The sequence below is a fragment of the Chiloscyllium punctatum genome, chromosome 13 (genome assembly GCF_047496795.1).
Source record: "Chiloscyllium punctatum isolate Juve2018m chromosome 13, sChiPun1.3, whole genome shotgun sequence".
Taxonomy (NCBI): Eukaryota; Metazoa; Chordata; class Chondrichthyes; order Orectolobiformes; family Hemiscylliidae; genus Chiloscyllium; species Chiloscyllium punctatum.
In genome coordinates, this window is record NC_092751.1 from 41139063 (window position 1) to 41157360 (window position 18298).

Below are 18298 nucleotides of genomic sequence, written 5' to 3' on the forward strand. Positions count from 1 at the left end.
TGCATTTGTCCTATTGTCCATTTCAAACTCCAGCTCACCACAACGGAGACCTCTGTCGGTTTGGGGGTATCTTTCTGTGTGTCTCCCTTTGTGGGTGAAAATGAGCGTCAGTTCCTCAAAAAAATTACAAGTCGTTGTGCAAGTGTCATACATCTGCCCCATTATTGTGCCATTGTAAGAACACAGGATAAAGACGTTGACATTTGCCCTGGGAACATTAGAACACACGAGACTTTGGGCCGAAGTTGTGAAACTGCGACTAGAATAGATGGCTCTCTGATTAACCGCAATGCACACAGGCGGAATGGCCTTTTCCCACTTTGTAAATCTACGAAGACAAGTTGAAAATAATCTGCAACGAAAATGTTCATAAACGGTGTTTTATTTACACCAAATACGATAGTATCTATCGCATTGTCTTGTAATTTACTTGTGAGGATTCGGTACTCTCAGCACCGTGGCCCTGATCGTATTCCCGCTCATGGAATGGTTGTATTGTTCAGCTAACATGTCGGTGTACCAGTACTTCTGCCGATTTTCCAATGCTAGCAGGTCATTGGTTTTGTCCAAAACATTATGAATGTTAACATAATCTAGCTTATCTCTCCATGCTGCAGGCTCACTGCCTTTATTCCTGATGAAGGGCTTTTGCCCGAAACGTTGATTTCGCTGCTCGTTGGATGCTGCCTGAACTGCTGTGCTCTTCCAGCACCACTAATCCAGTATAATATAAATAGCTGCAGTTGCTGGAAATCTGAGCCAAAAACGAAAATTGTTTGCGGAACGCAGAAAGACTGGCAACAGAAACATCGACTTTCCTGCTCCTCGGATGCTGCTGTGCTTTTCCAGCATTTTCTGATCTAAAATCAGTTTTCAAGCATCTGCAGTCCTCACTTTTGCCTAGTTCCTTCAGTTTCGCTGGTTCCCAATGCAAGAACTCCATCTCTCGCGGTTTCATGTCTGTACCTCCATGCTGTGGAGTTGAAGAGTGAAGAAAAGCAACTCACCCCCTCCATCTCTGGGGTAATTAGGAGCTGAAAGTGAATCGTATCACATTGAAGTATATCTACAAGCGACTTAATCTCTGTCTTTTATTGGGAACCATCTCTTTCATTGTAACTATCAGGAAAGACCATTTCGTTCCCTAAAAAAAAGAAACGAATTTGTCACTAACCTTTGTTTGTTTCATGTCCAAGAATACTCAGATCAATAGCTCCCTTGATTACCTCTGCTAGTCATGTTCTCAAAGAGATCTAGCAAATTGCCAAGTGTGATTTTCCTTTCAATAAATAATTTTGACTCAATTTTGCTGCAAATATCTTTTCCTAACTTTGTGCTTTTCTTCTTTTACATTGGTGTCTCGCACCTTACAAATGACAGCAAAGGTATGAATGGAGAGTGAAACATTTAATTCAAGTCAGCGGCGGCTTTCAATGAGATCACGGCTGATTTGGTCAGTGCTCAGGGCCTGCTACTGTCTGTAGTCGTGGCCGAGTGGTTAAGTCGATGGATTAGAAGCCCTTTGGGGTTTCCCCACGTAGGTTCGCGTCCTGCTGACGTACGTTGTGAATGCTTTCCTGCTGGAACAATTTCTACTCGAAGTTCAGAAAGCTTTTTTTGCAAACCAGGCCGGTAATTTGATTAGACTTGGGAAACTCGAGTTCTTCATCAGAAATGTTCCATATTTAAAGCATTATCTCTAAGAATGACGAGAGTTTAATTTTGGACAATCAAGGATAATTGTGGGAAGTTTTGTGTGGAGTCAGAGGAGATAGGAGAAGCATTAAATTAATATTTTTCGACAGTGTTCGCGATAGAAAATGAAAATGTTGGCGAGGAAGATACAGAGATACTTGCGTCGAGTGTCGTAGAGATTGAGGTTCACAAGGATTAGGTATAGAAATACTGAAGATTGTGAAAACAGACAAGTCCCCTGGACCGGGTGGGATCTGTCCTAGGATACTTCTGGGAAGCAAGGGAAGAGATTGATGAGCCTTTGGAATTGATCGTCAAATCATCGTTGTTCTACAGGAATAGAGCCCGTGAAATGGAGCATAGCATATGTTGTTCTCTTGTGCAAAATGTTTCGTAGAGACAACCCTGGTAATTACAGACCAGTGAATCTCACTGCAGTTGTTGGTAACGTGTTGGAAAAGGTTATTATAGGTAGGATTTATGACCATCTCGAAAAGAATAATCTGATCAGGGACAGTCAGCACAGTTTTGTGATGGTTAGGCCTTGCCGAACGAATGTTGTCGACTTTTTCGACCAAGTGACCAAACAGGTAGATGACAGTAACCTGGTTGATGTGGTGTATATGGGTTTCAGCAAGTTGTTCGATAAGTTTCCCCACTATCGGCTATTATACAAAATGCGGAGGAATGGAATTGTGGGAGAGATTCCAGCTTTGATCAGTAATTGGCTTGCCAATAGAAAACAGTGTTGTCGTTGATGGAACATGTTCTTCTTGGTGTCCAGGTCCTGGCGCCGTAACACAAGGGTTGGTGTTAGGTCCACTGCTGTTACATGAGATCTAACCTTGCCAATCAGTCTCGCATGGGGAACATTATTGAACGCCTTACTGAAGTCCATATAGATCACATTTATTGCTCTGCCCTCATCAAGCTTCTTTGTTACTTCTTCAAAAAACTCAATCAAGTTTGAGAGACATGATTTCCCACGCACAAAGCCATGTTAACAATCCCGAATCAGTCCTCGCCTTTCCAAATACATGTACATTCTGTTCCTCAGGATTCCCTCCAACAATTGGAGTATTCTTGGCAGATGCAGTTTCATGTAGGGAATGAGAGGTCATATACTTTGTTGGGAAGAATCAAAAGACACACTAGTGTTAAAATCAATAGAAACGCAAAAGAAGTGCGGTGCAGAGGAGTCTCAGTGTTCTTATACATGAAACGGACAAAGGTTAATCACATATTTATTTCTTGCTGGCAAAACAAAGCCTTTTCTGATGCTCACAATTAAAGAGATGGTTTCCAAGAAAATAGGAAAATTAAGTCACCAGTAGAGTAATCAATTACCAAGATATCCCTCGTGATGTTATATGGGACATGTGGGATTTTTTTTTTGATTTTGGTTCTCCAAACGTTTTTACAATGGAACCGAGAGTTTTAGATGGGAAGTTAAGATCACGCACGACTATTGCCATTTTTGTCACGCATTTTTTTTCCCCTTGTGCGATTTATTTTGCTTTGTGGTTACTGCGAGTGGGCTTGTAAACTACACATGCTTGTGAGTCCATTCCTCACTGTTCCTCAACTCCAGTCAAACAGACTTTACATCCTTATTTCCTGAATCAAGGTAATCTCTAACCATTGCATAAATGTCATTAAAAGTTCGGTATTTCACATGCCTCTGTATATCATCTTTCAATATCAATTGATCCTTTACTGTATTGCAGTTGTGCATAAGAAGAGAAAAATAGAATAGAGAATGGTGGACCTAAGCTTCATACACCCGTTATTGAAGCGAAAATGCAGATTTCTGCCGATAAAAGGATCGTGGAACCATGAGCTGAACCCTCAGGAAACACAGAAATAGTGCAGTGCCACAGGGCATGTCAGGGACAGCACCAGAAGGACAACAGAAATGCTTCTCTAAGCTCCTATTTTGGATGTATTTCTCAATGAGCAATAGAGTGTGACATGTGTTCCATCAGGAGTTACCTCACACAAGGAAGTAACCAGTGCTGCAGACTGTCATATCATCCGAATTCCAAGCCCTGGAATCAGAGACATTCAATATTCTGTGCATAACTGCAAAGAACAGCTGTCCGAGGCGTTTTTACAGTCCAGATGAAATTATGAATGCAGCTCTCTAGTTGTCAGCCTCTTTCTCCTATGTCGTGTTTCGTGCAGTCCCTGCGTGGAATCTCGTCAACCACGTTTGAACTGCACATGATGGGGTATTGGACCTTGTTTTCTCGTGAGTTGTCTGAGTGAGGCCCTCGTTTTCTGCGCTGTCATATGTCTGAATGTTCGGAAGAATCTGGATATCGTTTTCCAGAATTTGTTTTTAACACAGGGAAGCATGATTTAAAAATTACCTCATAGCGAATCCACGTTGCGAACATTGTGTGCCATGCATTTGCGAATGAACGTGGGTGGATATTGGTTCTTGGCAAAGAATTTGTGTGGGCGTCAGTCCAACCGTCCCTAGTAGCAATACGTACAAACGGCAAGGGCCACACATTCGACTAGAATAGCACAACAATAATAGGACAGGGCAAGCACAAGACAGCCAAACAATTCATGGAAGCAGGGCATTCATCCACGGATTCCATCCGTTGGACCCAATCTGCAATCCCAACAAATGGAAGCAGCGGGAATGAAACCAAATGAATTCGTACCAAAACATGAGAGCAGCGCTTCAGAGGAACCTCTGCAGCGCTGAGAATGTCACGCAGAAAAGGAGGAAAAGTCTGCAAACCATCTTCCTAGCGTCACCGAACTTTTCAACAAGAACTCCAGAAGCATCCAAACTTCACATCTTTCTGCTCCAAAACACTCCGCTTTTCCACAACAGAGAATTGCACACTCAACTACCGCGTGTAAGATGAGAATTGCAGCCCCTACACGACCAAGGGCGGCCGTAAGAGCGAGGGGTAACAGCTGCCACTGTCATTCCACAGCTACAAACGCTCTCTTTGAAAGGTACATTATCGTATGAATGTCGGGGCAGCAGTAGAATATGGGAATCAAACAGCCTGCGCTGTATATTCATATTCTGGACAATGTGAGTTGTGCACAGTTTTCCCTGAAAGTGAGTGGACGTCGTTATTTCACCGCTGTTGTGAAGCCAGATCCTGCACTGAATCTGCTCCCTCGTTTTTTGTTGTTGTGGCTAAAAGGTGGGCAATTGCAAGGTGAAACTTTGTTATATTTCTCTCATTTCCTTCATTACTGTCCTGGTGAGGGAGACTGTAGATTGGCTCGCTCGATCAGATGGAGGCACCAGCGCATTGTTGACCTAATTTAATCGAGAATATAATTGGTCATATTCACTTTGCATGGTACATTTTTCTGTTTTGTTTAATGTTACTTGAGCACTTTCTGTTACTTGGCAATGCACTAAATCTCCAGAATGTCGGGAAGCTCCGTTTGGAATTGCTTCGGTGTTATTTGTGTGAGCAGTTCTTGACATACACGTTCGCACTGCCCCACAGACAGAAGTAATGAGTTTGTGTGTCTAATGTGCGAGATAGGTAGCTATCCAGCCCCATCTACGGCACTTTTCATTTCCCTTCCCAGGAACAAAGACACGGAGGAGTCAGTCCAAAACTTTTCATTCAACTTTGCAAAGTCGGGTGCTGTTCCCAAAGGTACACACACACAAGCATAGTAATCTCCACACATTATATACATGTATATGTGGGCTGGGTTTACTACTGCTGCCTTGACCAACGAGTGCTCGGATTCCGCACTGTTTTCCTTTTTTGGGTTCTGGTGCCTGCGATTCTTTTATCATTCACTTGGCCAATCAGTGTTTGAGCTTCCCATTCTTCCCTTATATGGATGATGTTGTACAACTGTGGTTAAGGGCGGCCTCTCAACTATCGAGGAAAGCTGTTACAACTGTTTCATTCATATAAACGTGGGGGAGGTCCAGCAACAGTTTCGAGTGTCTGCTTGTGTTTACTATGAGGTAGAAAAGACTAAAAGGCAGCTAACCGTTTAAAAATTACACTACCCCCTACAAATCCCCCGTGTCTTTTCTTACGGCCTGTAATTTTTCAACCGTAAGTTTCTTCTCCAGGGCATTTAATAACTCCCGAGCTTGTTCATCAAACTGCCCTTCTCTAATACTACCCCCGCCCAAGAGGGATTCACGTTGTTCCATCTCGAGATTTATTCGTTCAACCTGCCCATAGGGAACATCTTTCTTAGTAAGGGCGGTTTCGATCAGTCGTTGAGTTAATCCCCGGACACAGGGAATAACGCAACACCCAAGGGCAGTGAGTACCCCTGCCACCACTATACATGAGACAAGAAAGGGAACGACCACCCCCGTCCATTTACCGAACCAAGCTTCCAACCAGTCCGTGAGGCCAGAGTCAATGCCTGAGTTTTCAGCCAGTTCGTCCGCCAATGTGGTGAGTCCATCCAGGGCGCGGGTGATGGACCCATCAGGGGCTGTGTTGTTGGGGATGAAAGTGCAGCACTGAGTGCCTATCATGACACAAACACCCCCCTTCTCTGCCAACATCATGTCTAAGGCCAACCTATTTTCCCACGCCATCCTACTAGTGGCGTCCAGTTGTTCTGCTATTCCTTTCACTGCATCCCGGGTATAATTAATGAACCTCTGCTGATTGTAGTAAATATAATTAATCCAATCCACATTCTTATTGATGGTCACCCACCAGAACAGTGACGACTCAAAACCCGCCGCTATCTGGTTCCTCGCCTTGTATTCGTCAGGAACACCCCTGGGGACCCCTATGGCATCTAAATATATGTTATCATCGAAAGAGGTCTCCAAAGCTCTCTCCGTTCTTCCACTAGAACGGGGTCGCTCTTGTTTTTCGAATACCAGGGTGAATGGGATGGCCAATTGAACGATCGCACAAGTGCCCGTCCATTTTTGGGGCAGAGTCGGTCTCAGAACCCTCCCACCACAGTACCACCAGAGGTCTGCCCTAGGCACATGAATGTGGGAGTAATTCCCGCCCCCGGTAGTTTCATTGACTAGCCGAATTGATCCGCTGCACTTGTCAAATGTCCCCACATCGTCGTCCCACTGTAGTCCCGTCCGAGAGACGCAGGCCTGGTGCGTACCCGTTACCCCTGAGAATGATGGCGGGCGGGGCGCCCCCTCAGACCTGACGGGGGGAAACTTCAAACTCAAGGGTCGACAAGTGGGGTCGTTCCAGGCCTCTCGGTCCTGGTACAGCCTTATCATGCAGTCCATGGCTCGTGGGTGTTTCTCCCATCCCAGCGGGAATGGGACCACCTGAGGGTTAGGGCGGGCACTCGTGCATGCGTAGCAATCACTCTTTTTTATGCTCCTCACAGTATATTTGACCCATTCCATTCAGGCATTCGCCTCCCCGTATCCCGTTTCTATTTCAAAGGTCTTTTCCAAATCCGTTGTCTCAATTATTCTAATCTTTTCCTGCTTATCAGTGGTGGATGAGCCCCCAGACTCAGCTTCAATGACCGTGATATACGTGCAGCACAGCTGCTTTCCCCCCCATCCTGCCTGGCCCCCAACTCTAATACCCAGTATTGTTCTATTAAGTCTCGCCTCGTTCTTTTCCAAGTTCTTTATGGTCAGATAAAGCGGATTGCACTGATTCTGCCCACAATCCCGTCCAGGGGTGATGGGATCACGGACAACTGACACCATAGCCTGGACCCCGGGGGCTGGTGGCCTACTTAGGCCTTCCCTACCATGCAATTGTAATACTAACGTCTGACCCTGGAATCCCCTTTCTCTCTCTAGATTCTGCTTAGTTTGATTCAGTTGACTTTTAGTCCTACAGGGCACCAACTCACATAGGTCTAAGCTAAGTGTCTGTGTTGATTGGTTGGCAAGCACGGAGATGGTGAACCACTGACGGTCCTCTGCTTGTTTTAACCAGAGGCCAAATTGGGTAACACGCACACAAAGACCCAGCCCAAGGATAATGGCATAGCAAGTTAACAATACGATTGACCGCATTTTGTCGCGACACCCGTAGCCCGAGGGCACAGTTCCTTTAGACTCGCCAAAGTCCGATTAGTTCGTTCTCAGGGTCTCTGTTCCTTAGATGCCTTTGTCAGAGAGGTTCGTTCGTCCTCCGTCGGTTGTGGCACTGGTCCCTTGACTCGAGTGTAATGTGTCCAGCCCTTTTCGGCCGTACGGACAGCCGTTTCGGTCGTCAAAAGTACCAGGAAGGGACCATCCCAAGTTGGTTCGAGGGTACGTTGCTTCCAGCTTTTAATCAGGACCCACTGACCCGGCTTGACGGTGTGCACCGCAAACTCGAGGGGCGGCGTCTGTGCCAAAAGTCCCTGTTGGCGTAAACGAGATAGAGCAGACCCCAGAGCCACCACATATTTTTGCACAAACATATCCCGAGACTCAAATACAGGAGGTTCCCCCTTCGGCCCATGGAACGGGAGGCCAAATAACATTTCGAAAGGGGAGACGCCCAAATCCCGCCTTGGCTGGGTGCGAATTTGCAACAGGGCAAGGGGTAGGCATTTGGTCCAAGGCAGGCCGATTTCACTAGTGAGCTTGGTTAGCTGCTTTTTGATGGTCTGGTTCATTCTTTCGACCTTGCCCGAGGAGGAGGGATGCCAGGGGGTGTGCAAATCCCAGTCAATCCCCATTGCTTGCACTACATTCTGGAGGATGGTCGAGGTGAAGTGGCTCCCCTGGTCAGAGTCAATAGCGCGGGGTAGCCCAAATCGTGGGATGATTTGCTCGAGTAGAATCTTGCTAACCTGAGTTGCCGTTGCCGTGGTAGTGGGGAAAGCTTCCACCCATCCTGTCAGGTGATCTACCACTACTAATAGATACTTCAGTCGACCTATGGGGGGGAGCTCAGTGTAATCTACCTGGATATACTCAAACGGCCTATAGGCCGGACTCCTACCCCCTTGTCTTGCATGCTGCCGCAGCCCCCTTTTGTTAATCTTTCGACACGTTATGCAATCTCCTGTGACCTGCTTGGCTACCGTGTACAGACCAGGGTGAGCATATCGGCGCAGGAAGGCATCACACAGTGCCTGGGCGCCCCAGTGACCCCCTTGGTGTAAACGGGCAATAATGTCCCGCGTCAACGGTCGATTTAGTAGCTGGCGGCCATCGGGTAAGGTCCACTTGCCTTCCCTATCCTTTGTACCCCCCAGAGACGCGAGAAGAGTTTCTTCTTTGTCAGTAAACGTGGGCACTTCGGTAATTTCGGATATCTGTGGAATCCTTACCAGGCAGTTTATTACTTCCTTCCCCATCCCAGCCAATTTTGCCTGTTCATCTGCCAATTGATTCCCCAGGGTCTCTATTTTATCGTCTTTCTGGTGTCCTTTCACATGTACTACAGCAATCTCTTGTGGCAGCAACAAATCCTCCAAGATCATGGCTACTAGTTCCTCGTGGACCAACTCCTTTCCTCTACTATTTATCATTCCCCTTTCTTTCCAGATCTTCCCAAAGGTGTGTACTACCCCAAAGGCATACTTAGAGTCAGTGTAGATTGTCCCGGCTATTCCCTTTAAATTCCTCAGAGCTCGGTGCAAGGCGTACAATTCGCACGTTTGTGCGGACCAGGCATTCGGTAGCCGTCCACTTTCCACTAATTCCCAACCAGTCTCACTAATGACTGCATAACCGTTGTGTCTCTTCCCATCTATCACTCGAGAGGACCCATCAATGTACCACCGCCTTCCTGCATGTAAGGGGGTATCCCTCAGATCTTCCCTCACTTTACTCTGGTACTCTATTATGTGTGAACAGCAGTGTTCCAGTTCCTCCTCGCCCTCCCCTTTCCAAAGGAAGTCCGCCGGGTTCTGGCAGCCCCCGACTTCTATTCGGAGGTCTTCTCGGTCTAACAATATGGCTTCATATTTCATAATTCTCGAGTCAGTCAGCCACCTCCCGGCCTTCTGATTCAGGATAGTTCTAACCTGGTGGGGAGTAGTGACTGTCAAGGGGGCCCCGAAAGTCAACTTCCTGCTTTCCTCTACCAGCTTTGCCGTGGCTGCCACCGCTTGGACACACTCCGGCCACCCTCGGGAGACTGGATCCAGAATTTTTGACAGGAAAGCCACGGGCTTCCTTTTACCCCCCCAGTCCTGGGTCAATACTCCAAGAGCGGTTCCCTTTCTGGAGTTCACAAAGAGGCGAACTGTCTTACTAAAATCCGGCAAGCTTAAAACAGGTGCGGCCATCAATTTTCCTTTTAGGATTTCAATTAACTTTTTCTCCTCCTCCTCCCATTTTATTCTGTTGGGTGCCTCCTCAATGAGTTTTAGGTACAAGTCTTTAGTAAGGGGGGCATAGTCGTCTATCCATAACCGACAATAGCCTAAGAGTCCCAAGAACTTCCGCAACTCCCTCTTGGTCGTTGGGAGGCCTAGTTCGATTATTGCCCGCACTCTTTCCGGACTTATTCGTTTCTGTCCCTGGCTTATCAAGTGTCCCAGGTACTTAACCTCTTTCTCAACATATTGGAGCTTCTTCTGACTCACTCTTAACCCCTTCTCAGCTCGGTAATTTAACAGGGCATTAGTCCCAAGTAGGACGTCCTCCTCCGCCGGTCCGGATAAAAGGAGATCGTCCACATATTGTATAAGCTTAAGGGACGGGGACAAGGTTAGTCCCTCCAATAATTGTTCCAGAATCTGCCCGAACAGAGTCGGGGACTCAGTGAATCCTTGGGGGAGTACGGTCCACCTGTACTGTTGTTTTCTGCCAGTATCAGGATCCTCCCATTCAAAAGCAAAAAGATCCCTACTGTCCTTGTCCAGGGGACACGCCCAGAAGGCATCCTTTAAGTCTATAACACTAAACCAGCCGTGGTCCGGGGAAATTCGCCCCAGAATAGTGTATGGGTTCGGTACCACAGGGTGCCGTACTTGGACAATTTTATTTACCTCCCTTAGGTCTTGGACCATTCGGTAGCTCCCATCCGACTTCCGGACCGGCAGGATTGGGGAATTGTATCGTGACATACAGGGCTCTACCAATCCATCTTTTATTAGGTCTTCCATAACTGTCTTCAGGCCCTGCCTCCCTTCCCAAGAGATGGGGTATTGGCGCACTCTGACGTCGGGGCTCTGGGGCTTTAATTTTACCTCCACAGGTCGAATTGCGAGTCCCCCCCGGTTCCCTTTGGCGACCCAAACCCTAGGGTCTATCTCTGTCAATCGGGACTCACTAAGGTATGACATGGTAACGGCTAATTCTTCCTCTTCTCCCACTTCTATTCGCAATCCGAAACGGACTATCAAATCCCGTCCCAACAACCCATAGGGAAGATGGGGGAGGTGAAGGAGTTCCACCTGGAGTTCCTCCTCCTCCAGCCGCAAGGGTTGTGGTTCGAATATTCTCGCACTAAAAACCCCACCCTTAACTCCTGAAATGTTTAATGTTTTAGCTTGGAAGCCAACCCCCCTCGGATGGAGGGGAATTGAGGACCTGCCAGCGCCTGTGTCAACTAAGAAGGTAACATCTTGTCTAAATGGGCCCACCCGTAAATTTACCAGGGGTTCTTGGTAGGCCCATGTTCCGATCCTCCCCTGACTTCCCTAATCCATTTGTTCACACTCCATTTCATACATCCCTTCTCTTTCCCTTTTAAACTCGGGACAATCCCTTTTGAAGTGTCCCAGTTTCCCGCAATGGTAACATCCGGCCTTCTGAGGGCGCTCAATTCCATAAGATCCTCCTCTCTCACTTCTGCCCCGTCTCGCTTCTCTCCCTCTCCAACTTTTCTTCGACGTTCCTCTTTCCACCCCATAATCTCCCTCCCCCATTCCGGTGGACTTACAAGCTTCCCGTACGGCTGCCACCATCATTTTTGTCTTATGTTTCTCCCTTATTACATCCCTCTGAACGTACACCTTCTGTGCTTCCCGTAATAATTCTGCAACATCCTTTTCAGCCCAATCCTCCACTTTCTGTAATTTCTTCTGAATGTCAGGCCATGACTTAGTCACAAAGTGCACCTTAAGCATGCTCTTGCCTATTTCCCCATCGGGGTCTAAACCTGTATACTTTCGCATGGACTCCCGCAAACGGTCTAAAAACTCACTCGGGGATTCATCCTTTTTCTGTCCAACTTCAAATGCTTTTGCTAAATTCCGCTGTTTGGGCACGCAGTTTTGGATCCCCCTGATTATAAGGCTTCTGAGGTCTGTCATATTGGCCCATCCCCCCGCGTCATTATGATCCCACCGTGGGTCCTCTAAGGGGTACTTCTGCTCTCCACGCTGAGGGCCGTCCTGATGCTCCCTATCCCAAATGGCCATTGCACTATTCCGGATCATAACAATTTCATCGTAATTAAATAGTATTCTCATCATGGCCTGCAGTTCAGCCCATGTGTATATACTGGGCCCCAGAAATTGGTCCAGTTGTATTCCCACACTGATGGGGTCGTCCAGTAGACGGGGTAGTTCATTACGGAGATGCCGGATATCCCCAGAATTTAAAGGTTGTACTACAAACCCGGTCCGTTCGTTCCCAAACGGCACCTCTCGTAAGGGGTTCAGCTGTTCAATATTATCACTCCTCCCAGCTCTCAATCCCTCTTCTCGACCTCTCCGCATCTCGAGTCGGACTGATTTCCTAGTGCCTGGGGTGAGTTCTGTGCCCCCTCCTGTACACCCCCCAGCAGTCCCTTCCTCACTGGTCGTAGCCTGCTGGGACTCGGAATTATCCATCGCAGGAGGGAGGTCCGCGCTGGACGCCTGGTCGTGCGCGGGTGGTATATATGGGGGCGGGGAAGACGGTGGCAAACCGTCGGTGAGGATGTCCCAAGACTTCTGGGGCTTCCTCGGGTCTGTTTGGGGAGTCAGAGGATAGAGACGCGTGGGACTCTCGCCGTCTCCCGCCAACCAGGCGGCGGCATATTTGCTCTCCTCTGGGTCAAACGGTTGTTTTCTGTTAACATATACATTTAGGATTTGACACACCCAGTCTTCATCAGACCCATACTCGGGCCAAACTACCGAGGGGGCGCGGATAGGTTCTTTGGTCCATATAAAACAACAATATTTTATCATGGTCTCTTTCTTTAAGTCCTTCGTTCTACTACTGTCCGTCCATAGACTTAACTTCCGACCTAATGGACTATCGGGGGGTATTTCTTTCCCATTTGCAGTCTTCCCTGACTTTTCCTTAGTAAATCTAGAAGTCTGATTTCCCATGGTTTATCTTCGGTCCTGGTCTTAAACGCCCAAAGCGTTTTCACAGATGACCGTCAAAACCACAATTTCCCGTGGTTTATCTTCAGTCCTGGTCTTAAACGCTCAAAGCGTTTTCACAGATGACCGTCAAAACCACAATTTCCCGTGGTTTATCTTCAGTCCTGGTCTTAAACGCCCAAAGCGTTTTCACAGATGACCGTCAAAACCACGCGGCCAACAAGGAAGAACAAAAGAATCTCTTCCCTTGATCCGTGCACGGAGTTGTCTGGCCTTTTTAAATGTGTGTACCCCCGTGTATAGTCACTAACCGGTCGTCCCAGCACTCGTCCGTGTGTTCCTTTTCCAGGATTCAAAATTATTTTTAAATGAGCCGGGTCACATCGTCCCTTGGCCGACGGCCAACGGACCAAGCCGATCAGTGAGAAGTATAAATATATACTAGACGCGTCTTTGTTGTAATCAGGCTTGATCCGTGAGCCGAAGAGACTGCCCCCCCGGCAATAATTATTTCATCCCGGAGGAGCCCCCAATTGTGCGAGATAGGTAGCTATCCAGCCCCATCTACGGCACTTTTCATTTCCCTTCCCAGGAACAAAGACACGGAGGAGTCAGTCCAAAACTTTTCATTCAACTTTGCAAAGTCGGGTGCTGTTCCCAAAGGTACACACACACAAGCATAGTAATCTCCACACATTATATACATGTATATGTGGGCTGGGTTTACTACTGCTGCCTTGACCAACGAGTGCTCGGATTCCGCACTGTTTTCCTTTTTTGGGTTCTGGTGCCTGCGATTCTTTTATCATTCACTTGGCCAATCAGTGTTTGAGCTTCCCATTCTTCCCTTATATGGATGATGTTGTACAACTGTGGTTAAGGGCGGCCTCTCAACTATCGAGGAAAGCTGTTACAACTGTTTCATTCATATAAACGTGGGGGAGGTCCGGCAACAGTTTCGAGTGTCTGCTTGTGTTTACTATGAGATAGAAAAGACTAAAAGGCAGCTAACCGTTTAAAAATTACACTACCCCCTACACTAATAATAACTCTGCCTTTTGAGTTTTGCACCTGGTCGACGTTAAGAGCTGTCAGTTTTTGGATTCACTGGAGAGTTAAGGCGAAAACACGATTTGTGAGGCTTTTTTTAGTCAACGAAATTATTTGATGGAGAACTTGGGAATGTATCAAGGAGAATGGTCATTATCTGTAAATGTCTGGAAAACATTCCTCTCTGTGTCATTTCAAAACATTACGCTTCAAGAAAAAAATAAAATGCAAACACGCTGACTTAGTAACAAACAGCATGCGTTTTTGCAAGTGGTCTATTCAAACTGTTGTCAGGTACTGGAGTGTCACAGAATTACCGAGCACGGAAGCAAACCTTCCTATCCAACTTGCACCTGTTCAACAGATGACAGTAACTAATCTAAATATATTTGCCAATATTTGTCCCTTATCTGTCCGAACAATTCCTGTCTGCATAGCCATTTAGATGCCTTTGAAGTGTTGTGAGTGCACCAAAATCTGCCACTAAATGTGGCAATTTATTCCACACGCACAAAAATGTCTGTATTAAAAACAAGTGTCGCTCACGTCCCTTTCAAATTGTACTGCTCTCACATTGAACCTATGCTATCTCACTGTAAACTCATGTGACTTCTGAAAAAGTGTAGATTGACTATGTTCTTTGCTCGCCTACCTCATGATTTTGTAAAGTTTTCCAAGGACATCCCTCAGGCCTGAAGCTCCGGGGAAAACTGTCGAAGAATATTCAGCTTCTCAATAATGTCCACACCGTGTAAACCTTTCAAATCGTTGTAAATATTTTTTTTAATTATGCTAAGGTATTCATAGAAAGTGCCAGGGGATATTGCAGAAGTGAAGCGATGCTGACACATTCGTCTTGACAGGTTTGGCGCTTAGTTATCGTCCGGGCGCGTCTCCGAGTGGTTTAATGTGGGTAAAAGCAATGAATGCAGATGCTGGAGACCAGATTCAGGATTAGTGGTGCTGAAGAGCGTAGCAGTACAGGCAGCATCCGAGGAGCAGTAAAATCGACGTTTCGAGTGAAACTCTGCATTCCTGATGAAGGGCTTTTGCCTGAAACGTCGATTTTACTGCTCCTCGGATGCTGCCTGAACTGCTGTGCTCTTACAGAACCACTAATCCAGAGAGTTTTAATGTGCTGGGTTGAGGATCCAGTCTCTATTGCGTCGTGGGTTTGAAACCCAACTTTGCAATAGATCAACTGCAGGCAGCTTTTTATGACAGAACTACACAGGCCCTGATATTGCTTTGTGGGTGTGTTTGTTACTCCTCGGGTCTCTCACCCTCTCCGCGATAAACACGGGAACATGAACAACTGATTCTTAAAATAATGAGAACTACTGCTGTCCACAGCCTCTCGATCACTGTGCGTTTGGATGTGTGCACGCACAATTTTGCTGTCAGTTGCTGTGTGTCAAATGATCAGAGCATTTGGCTGAAATGTTGGTTGTCCAAACCCAAAAAGAGCACAGACCCTCAAATATTTCACAACAAGTATTGAGATCGACCATGAACTGACAATACAACCACGAGAACTCATCCATGATTGACCCTGAGTCCGCAATGAGTGAGACGGTTACGTGCAACAAAATGTGACCCCACTCTCTACAAGCCCCTGCTGCCAACAGAAAGGGGCCACTTCAGGTTCAATCAGCGGCTTCCTTCCCAGCCCCGGGACACAGCTCTTGGAAACTCCTTCCTCAGGAACGGCTGTTACCGTGTGAAAGGGTAAAACATTCGAATTCAAATTGGAAATGGCTTCAGAAGATTGTTCCTGTTTTTAAAACATTTTATAATCAGAATTCCTTTCTCGAATATTAGAAGTGGTAAACTTTGTAGGCAGGTAGAACAAATAAAGTGTTGATTGTGAGGACTCTGTCTCTTCAGCAGATGGGATTCCCTACACTCTAATCAGAAATGGTTTGGTTTCCTGAGGTATTTTCCCGATTGATTTGCAGTCTGCCAGATTGTCTGGGAATCACTTCGGTGACCTAAGGATCAGGGTCAAAATATGAAAATATGAACAGAGAATCGAAAATCCCGGGGCAAGGCCTAAATGGATTGTCATGGTCTCAAGGAATAAATCTGAGTATTGAAAGACTTGGATAATGTTATTTGCATTGGGGAGGAATGAACGAGATTTTTGAAAATTGCCGTGTCAGCTGAATTAAACTAATTATGAAATGATAAATTAACCAACACCAATCCTGTCCTGGTACGCTCAGTCGGTACAGCTTGAGAGCTTTGATCTCACTGGTGTGGGGTCGAGACCCACGCAGGGCGCTGTTGTTTGTTAATAGGTTTGCCGCTCTCCTTTAATGTTGTAAGAGCGAATTCGCTTGCTGAGGCAGGTTTTGTTGACACATTTTTTCCTCCGTTTTTGATCATCTCTTGGTTTCTGAGTGAAAGCTGGCTCCACTGTACTGCAGGTGCAAGAGACAAGGTTATCAGTTCAGCCGAATATGCTATAAACGATGTCCCTTCCAAAACGTGAGGTTCCATTCCAAACGTGCCCCAACCAAAATGTCCAGAGACGTCGAATGTGAATGGCCACATGACAGTGACAGCTGCATGTCAAATGGTGCTGCAATAGAATTAACTGAATGAGAATGCCCAGATGGAAACCGAATGGAACTCTCCCTGAAATTTTCCCAATTCACTCGGTTGTGTACCCATATGCATTTACGTAATGAACAGCTTATTGTCAGTAACAGGGGTGGGGGTGATGCAGGATAGTGAGGTCTCCGTGTGGGTCAGAAGTGATTTGTTCGAATAGGGAATTCAAACGTCCACAGAGCAGACATAGCTGATTGGTCCAGGATCAGACTTTTCCCTCTGTTTCAGTACCAACAAAAGAAATTGCGGGAAAATCTCAGCAGGTCTTGTAGAATCTTGGAATGGAAAACCGAGTTAAGTCTTCAAGACCAGTGACACTTATTACTCCATGTCCATTTCCGTCTACCTATTTTATTGAATATCTCCTGACTCTCAACTTTGTAATCAGTTTCTCTTTTATTACTCCGTCTCCAAACATTCTCCCATTCTCACAATTTAATAACAGAACTGTTCCATCTATCACCTCGCCGAGTTATGAGAGGAGGACTTTGAAATGCACGATTAACTCTGTTTCTATTTCCTTAGATACTGGACGGTCAGAGACCAGAAGGCATCGGAGGACAGTTAGAGCTTTCAGCCCATGGTCTGCCCGCCATTCGGTCATGACTCATATAGTTCCCAAACCAATTTTCAGCCTTCTATTTGTGACACTTATCTCCCCTGAATTTAAGATCCAGTCTTTTTCCCAGAGTGCGAATGAAACTGTCCCAACCGTCTCCACATCTGCTGGCAGCTGTTACACCGTATCTGTGTGTGTTCGAGCTCAATTTCAGTCCCACACAGCAAACACGTCTGTTCTGAGCAATGCAATCCCCGCTGCATGACAGATCGATCGGGTCTCTGACCCCACGGTTTTTCTGCGAGGCAGTAGTTAGCTGCTTCATGACCCACGGCAAGGACCAGTGCTTCAAAATGTGGGGACAAAGAACGATAGGCACAAGAGTTTGTACAGGTTAGGTCGAAAGGGTTATTGTCAACTTCATGGAGTCCCTGCTTCAGAGTCTAGGTTTGAATCGGCTAAGCCTAGATAAAATTCCAAGTCAGGAAATGAAGATTTATTTCTCTTCTTGTGGCTAGTCTGAATGAAAACCATTTTCTGCTTCAACAGAGAGCACAGACCCGGTTCTGCCAGAAGGAATCCAGTGATTGATTGCATCCAACTGGAATCATTGAGTCATAAAGATGTACTGCAGGGAAACAGACCCTTCGTTCAAACCTGTCCATGCTGACCGGAAATCCCAACCCAATTTGGTCACTCTTGCCAGCACACGGCCCATATCCCTCCAAACCCTTCCTACTCATATACAATTTCAAATGCCTCCTAAATGTTGCAATTGTACGAGCCTCCACCACATCCTCTGGCAGCCATGACAGCACGTACACCGAATAAATTGTCACTGCAAATCCCATCTAAGGATCTCGCCTTTCTGAGCTGAAACTATCTCGCTGTTCATTCAATGTCGCTGCGTCTAATTCTTGGAAATCCCTCCCTATCGACATCATGGCTGTAACACTGTGTTGAGCACTTCGAGGACGAAGTAAACTAACTTACCAACTCAGTCTCTTGAGTAATTATGGTTGGGCAGTGAAGCCTTTCCCAAAGAGTGACGTGCATTCTCCAGAATTTCGTTTGGAAAAAACTGCAGTTTTCAAGTGGACATCCGAAAGTGGTCCGGAACAAAAGTAAAGTTTCGAAGGGAAAGTAGGATAAACTGAAAGTCAATGATGACTGAGATGAATGAGGCAGAAAGTGAGT